A 6,000-nucleotide genomic window follows, 5' to 3' on the forward strand; every position below is an offset into this window, starting at 1 on the left:
ATTCACCTTGTCTCAGTTTCGGACAGGCCTTACGCTGATGTCTAAGCCTGGCTCAGACTTCTCCCCTCTCCCCTTAGTCATCCCTAAGCTAGATTTCACTTTTAGATCTTCTTCAAAAATATCCACATCTTTCCCTCCTGTCCTCCAGTCTATTATTTTTCCACTTTCTATACTCACATAAAACTTTGCTTTGCAAGGCAGACAGAACATCTTAAATGGTTTCTCCTCTATTCAGATCTTCTACCTAAAGTTCATTAACTTAATGAGATGAAAAATGATCGAATGGAGAAGGCTATCACACTCTGAATAATTGGCTTTTTTAATTTATTGCTCTCATGGACAAGCACGGACTGAGGCTCTATTATGTGAGACGCAGCAGAAGCACAGCAACATAAAAAGATGCTTTCTTCTTCCAAGAGACGGTGTAATGGGCTGACTGGAAGTGGAAGACTTCCTCTCCAAAGGGAATTGGAAATGACAGATGAGGGGATAAGCCATGAACGGCCTTGGAAATGCAGACCAAGATGTGTATGTGTAATGCAAAAGACACAGGAAAACTTCAAGTCCCTGCTCTGCAACAGATTTCCTGTGCAATCTTGGTCACATCACTTAGCTTTCCTGTGTCACAGCTCTCCACTGGAAATAGTACCTCACTGTCTGGTACAGTATTATGAGAGCAAATCCACCAGGAGCTGCAAGGCTTACAAGCGCTACTACAGTGTCAGGAACTGTGCAAGAGCCAAAGATGCAATGTACAATTTTATTTACAATATTTTTTGCTAATAAGTAACAGAACAGATTATATATACACTATTAGAGCTATGTATCTTCATGTATCCAAGTGATGTCCCTATTTCTCTATGTCATTAAAATCACTAAGTATTTTGTCATCATTTCAGTTTTACAGAAGAAAAACAAACAAATCCACCCAAACCAACAACAAACCACAAGCCAACTGGATTTACGACTCCCAGTACTTTTTGCAGCAGCATCCAAGGCCACAGAGCAGACATGACATTTCCCAAACCAGCCACCTCCTCCAAGTGCTGTCACCTGCTGATTTAGCACTGCTAACCAGTTGACAGCTTCATCGACTGCAAGAGTACAGCATTCAGCAGCTACTCCCCCTTCAAAACGGAGATGAGAGGCAAGTGAACCCTGCAGTTAAGAAAGGGCTATCAGGAATTAATCAGCCAGTGCACGGTGAAGCGCTGAGTTTAAGGAGACCACAAACTCACGGCGCTTGAAACCTCTGTGCTTTGGGAGCCTCATTCACACAAAGGGGAGTGCCACCGATAGATCCCGTATTTTGGCCCAGCCGCAGGTACCCTCAGTCCTCTTTGCAAATCCCCTGCGGGAGCAGAGCCCTCCCCTGCCCCAGCTCCATCCTCCTTCAGCAGCCAGGAAGGAGCCAGACCCTGCTCACCTCTCCTCCAGGCACAGCCCCATGACCTGAGGAACACATGAGACCGGAGTGGGAGAAGGGCTCAGGGAAGGAGTAAGTTAGGAGGGGGGATAAGGTTAAGGACTGATCCTCTTGGAGCCAGCCTCCTTCCTCGCCTGAGCACTGCCCTGAGCAGCGGGACATACCCCATCCATCCCAATGGACCCAGGGAACCTGCCAGGGTCTGGAGTGATGCTGTCAGAAAAATAACATTATCTTTGCGAATTTAAAACAAGCAAAATTTTGCCAGAACATAAAGGAAATAAAAAAAAAAATCCCAGATGAAAACCAGTTTACTTAACAGCTGCCCATTAGTGAACATTTTTCAGTCATATCTGCAACCCAAATTTTGCACAATTCTGGTTTATGCATGACAGGCAGTAAAATAGGCTAGAGACAGAAAAGCCTCAAAGTCCCTAAATCCTCTCTATATTTCACATGAGGGGTGCCAAACAGCACGAACAACAAAAAGAAATGTGTATCTGCAACATTTCTGCAAATTTAAGATCTTTTCTCTGTACAGAAGGAAACAGATTAATTATTTTCAACTAGCATTCGCTTATTGCAATGTGAGATCAGGCAGCTATTGAAGTGTTACCACCTGCTGGGAATTTCAGAACTTCCCATATAATCCTCCCCCTTTGACATTAAAAAGGGAGTACCTCAGGTGTGCATCACATTTTATCAAAATCTAATCACTGCTGACCAGTCAGAGTGGTCAGGGCTAAAAATATGCCACTTCTCAGAAGATATTGAGTTTAGCAAGGGAAGTATATATGTGATGTGTGCCACAGCAGGGGGCTAGAGCTGACATCCTCAAAGGCATCTCTCATTCTTATTTACACATCAGACAATTTTACATTGTTATCAGATAATGGCTTTATTAAAATTATGCATCTAAATTCACCAGGCTTACACTGACAGCACCAGATTCCCTGCGTGCAAGAAAAGAAAAAAAAAAGATAATTAGCTGGTAAAGCATATTTTCATCAACATTTGGGGTCTGACCACACAAAATTCTGGGATTTCTCAGCTCCTTTTGTATCAGCTCAGCAATACAAGAGCTAGCTGGCCAGCAACATTTGTCCTTTGAAACCTAAGGGCTACAGTAGACTGAATATATAGATGAGATTTACTTTGGAAAATGTACAGTGGAAATAAGTTTATTAAGCCTAAGGAGATTTGGGAAGGTGTCCAAGCAATAATAAATAATGGATGCAAAGAATTAAATACATTAGATCACCCCTTATGGCATAAGGGATGGAATGCAGTGATCCATTCTTTCCTCTCCCCTCTAGATTAAAATATATATATATATATATTGTTCACTGTTTCTGGAATTCCCCCTTTAATGAAGCTTATCTTAAAGATCATAGTATGGGGAATATATATTGCACAGCTGGAATAATTAGAAATATGTCTGGAAGCAAGTCTGAGGTATCATGAAGTGTCACTATTAAAAAGAGAGCTGGGAAGCTGTCTCCTACGCCTTACATTGATTTTGTTGTATAGTTACGTGATTTTGTCTGGTCTAGCGACTGATACCAAGTAGAAATCACAAAACACACTGAAAAACGCTAAAATTAATCCTACTAATCAAAGACTCGGAGTGACAGAAACGTAACAGTTACTGTGGCAGCGCTACCTGCGCTTCGGGAGCGCTGAAACACCGCGCTCCGGGCGGGACGGTCCCGGCCTCGGGGGGAGAGGCGATCGCAGGCAAAATCCAGGCGGAGGGCAGGCACAAAACCTCAACCTGAAGTCACACGGGTAGTTTTAAAAACCGGAATAACCAAGCGTTACGGCAAACACACCACGGTCCTGTCAGCGCTTCTCATAAGCGACCTGCGGGCTGTCCGCAGCCTGTGCCGGTTGCGGTCCGCGCCACCCAGCCTGAGGCTTCCCGGGGCTCCCCGGCGCAGCCCGGGGCTCCTCCACGGCTCCAGCCCCTCGTCCCCCGCGGCGAGGCGAGGCACCGCCGCCCCGGGGAAACGCACCCGCGCCCCGCGGACGGTGCCTGATCGACGCCCGGGGTCCCCCGCGCCCGCCCCGCCGCTGGGGGAAGCTCCGGCCGGGTCGCGGAGCAGGGGCCGCGGCTCTCCCTCCGCCCGCCCGCGCTCACCTTCCACGCTGCTGCCTTCGGCTCTTGGCGGGCGAAGCGGCCGCCGCACCGGCGCCGCCGGCGGGACGGGCGCACAGGGACGGGGCTGAAGCGCGATCGTTCCCGCGGAGGAAGCGCCGCCGGGGCTGCCCCTCGGCGGGCAGGCGCTCACTCACCTCCGGCGGCGGGGGGAGGGTTGAATGGCGGCGCGGCGCGGCTGTCAGGGCGGCTGTCAGCGGGGCGCGGGGCGGCGGCGGGCGCCGTGCGAGGGGAGCCCGCGCCCCTGGCGGCGAGGCGCGGCGAGGCGAAGCGCTGCCCTGCCCAGCCCTGCCCCGCTGGGGCCGCGCCGCCCGCACACGCCCTCCTTCCCGCCCGCCGCCGGGGTGTGGCGGCCCCTGTGGGACCGGGGCCTCCGGGAGGGACGCGCCGCGGCAGCCCGCTGAGGGAGGGACGCGCCGGGATCCTTCGCCGTGTGCGCCCCGGGCTCAGCCGCCACCCAGTCCCGGAGAGGGCTCTGCTGTGCCCCGGTGTTCAGCAGTTCTCTTCGTGGTGCGCGTTGTGTGGCGCCGGGGTGAACGGTCGTGGTCTTCTCTTCGGTCATGAAGAAGCTGGAGAGACGTGATGAGACTCAAGGTGATGCTTGGGGGACAGGTCAGACCTTCAGACCTGCCCAGGCTGCTATTTCTCCACAGATGTGTAGCTGTCTCCACCTCTGGCATGTCTCTGCAGGTTTCCTTTGTGGTCAGTAGCATGTCCTCACTGCAAAATCAGTCACAGAATCATAGAATGTCCTGAGTTGGAAGGGACCCACAAGGATCATTGAGTCCAACTCCTGTCCCTGCATGTGACAACCCCACAGTTCACACCATGTGTCTGAGGGTGTCATCCAGTCTCTTCTTGAACAGTGTCAGGCTTGGGGCTGTGACACCTCTCTGGGAAGCCTGTTCCAGTGCTCCACCACCCTCTGGGGGGAAGAACCTTTTCCTAATGTCCAACCTGAACCTCCCCTGGCACATCTTTCTGCCATTCCCTCGGGTTCTGTCACTGGTCACTAAAGAGATCAGCACTTGCCCCTCCTTCTCCCCTTTTGAGGAAGCTGTAGCCACCATGAGGTGTCCTCTCAGTCTCCTCCAGGATGAGCAAACCAAGTGACTTTAGCTGCTCCTCACACAGCTTTCTCTCCAAACCCTTCACCAACTTCACAGCCCTCTTCTGCACACTCCCCAGTAGCTTTATATCTTTTTTATCCTGTGTTTCCCAGACCTGTACACAGTGCTCCAGGTGAGGCCGCACCAGTGCAGAGCAGAGCGGGACAATCACCTCCCTGCCCGGCTGGCAATGCTGTGCTGGATGCACCCAGGACACAGTTGCCTTCTTGGTTGCCAGGACACACTGTTGGCTCATGTTCAGCTTGCTGTCGACCAGAACCCTCAGATCCCTCTCTGCAGAGCTGCTTTCCAGCATATTGTCCCCCAGTCTGTATGTACAGCCATGGTTTCTGTGTCCCAGGTACAAAATCCAGCACTTCCCCTTGTTGAAGTTTATGTGGTTGGTGGTTGCCCAGTTCTCCAATTTGTCCAGATCCCTCTGCAGGGCCTCTGTGTCCCTGAGAGTGTTGACAGTTCCTCCCAGTTTTGTGTCATCAGTAAACTTACTAAGCAATCCCTCAAGTCCTGAGTCTAAGTAATTTACAAGACATTGAAGAGTGTTGGCCCTAGGATGGATCCCCGTGGAATCCAGCTAGTGACTGGTTGCCAGTCCCTTGCTGCTGGGTGTTGGTGAAGCCGTCCATCCACGCACAAGCTTGGAGCCAGGCGTTGGTCGTTATCTCATGAAGAGAGCAGCAGGTAGACCAGAGGCCACTTTGCAGAGTCAGCTTGCAGTGGTTAACACACGACATTAAACAGCATCACCAATGGTGAAGAGAAGCACCAGCTCCTTAACGTGCCCATATGCAGCCAAAGGTCATGCATGTGTGGGTATTTGTTGTGTCTAGTCTTGATGGATAATATTCAGGGACTATTGTGACAGGGATAAAACTATCCTCTTGCAGAGAGACTTCTTTAAAAAAACCACAAAACTTTCCATCTGTTTTTATGCTCATCCATTTATCTCAAAGCATGATTAAATTTATTTCCCTGACATGGAATCTGTGATTTAAATACAGATCAATGGATACCCACACACCCACAAAACTACAGAAGGATTTCAAGGGGCATTTAAATCAGACAGTGTTATCTTTAATGAATCTTCCTGCTTTCCTTAATTCATCTACAATATGTGTGGACATGACATAAAGGCCCGAGAGGAAGTAATTGTCAACTTTTGGTGTCCAAAATCAAAGCAAAATGCTGCTCTTAGTTAGCTTGTATCATCTACATGACCAAGAAAATGCAACTTCCGCACAACACGAGTATCCCTGCCCCACATGAATGTTGAGCCCCAGCAGCTGATT

At 50.0% G+C, this 6,000-nt stretch overlaps 1 protein-coding gene across 2 annotated transcripts in view; it reads right to left on the bottom strand.

Moving 5' to 3' along the window:
* The window catches only part of THSD1 (thrombospondin type 1 domain containing 1), a 28,338-nt gene extending 24,456 nt beyond the window's left edge, over positions 1 to 3,882 (bottom strand). The window contains exon 1 of one of the 2 annotated variants that reach the window (XM_065052665.1): positions 3,567 to 3,882. The gene's annotated coding sequence lies outside the window, so the exon portion shown is untranslated. The remainder of the gene's footprint in view (positions 1 to 3,566) is intronic. The other variant, XM_065052670.1, reaches the window with a different exon arrangement.
* Between the last annotated feature and the right edge of the window lie 2,118 nt (positions 3,883 to 6,000).

The sequence above is a fragment of the Columba livia genome, chromosome 1, assembly GCF_036013475.1.
Source record: "Columba livia isolate bColLiv1 breed racing homer chromosome 1, bColLiv1.pat.W.v2, whole genome shotgun sequence".
Lineage (NCBI taxonomy): Eukaryota > Metazoa > Chordata > Aves > Columbiformes > Columbidae > Columba > Columba livia.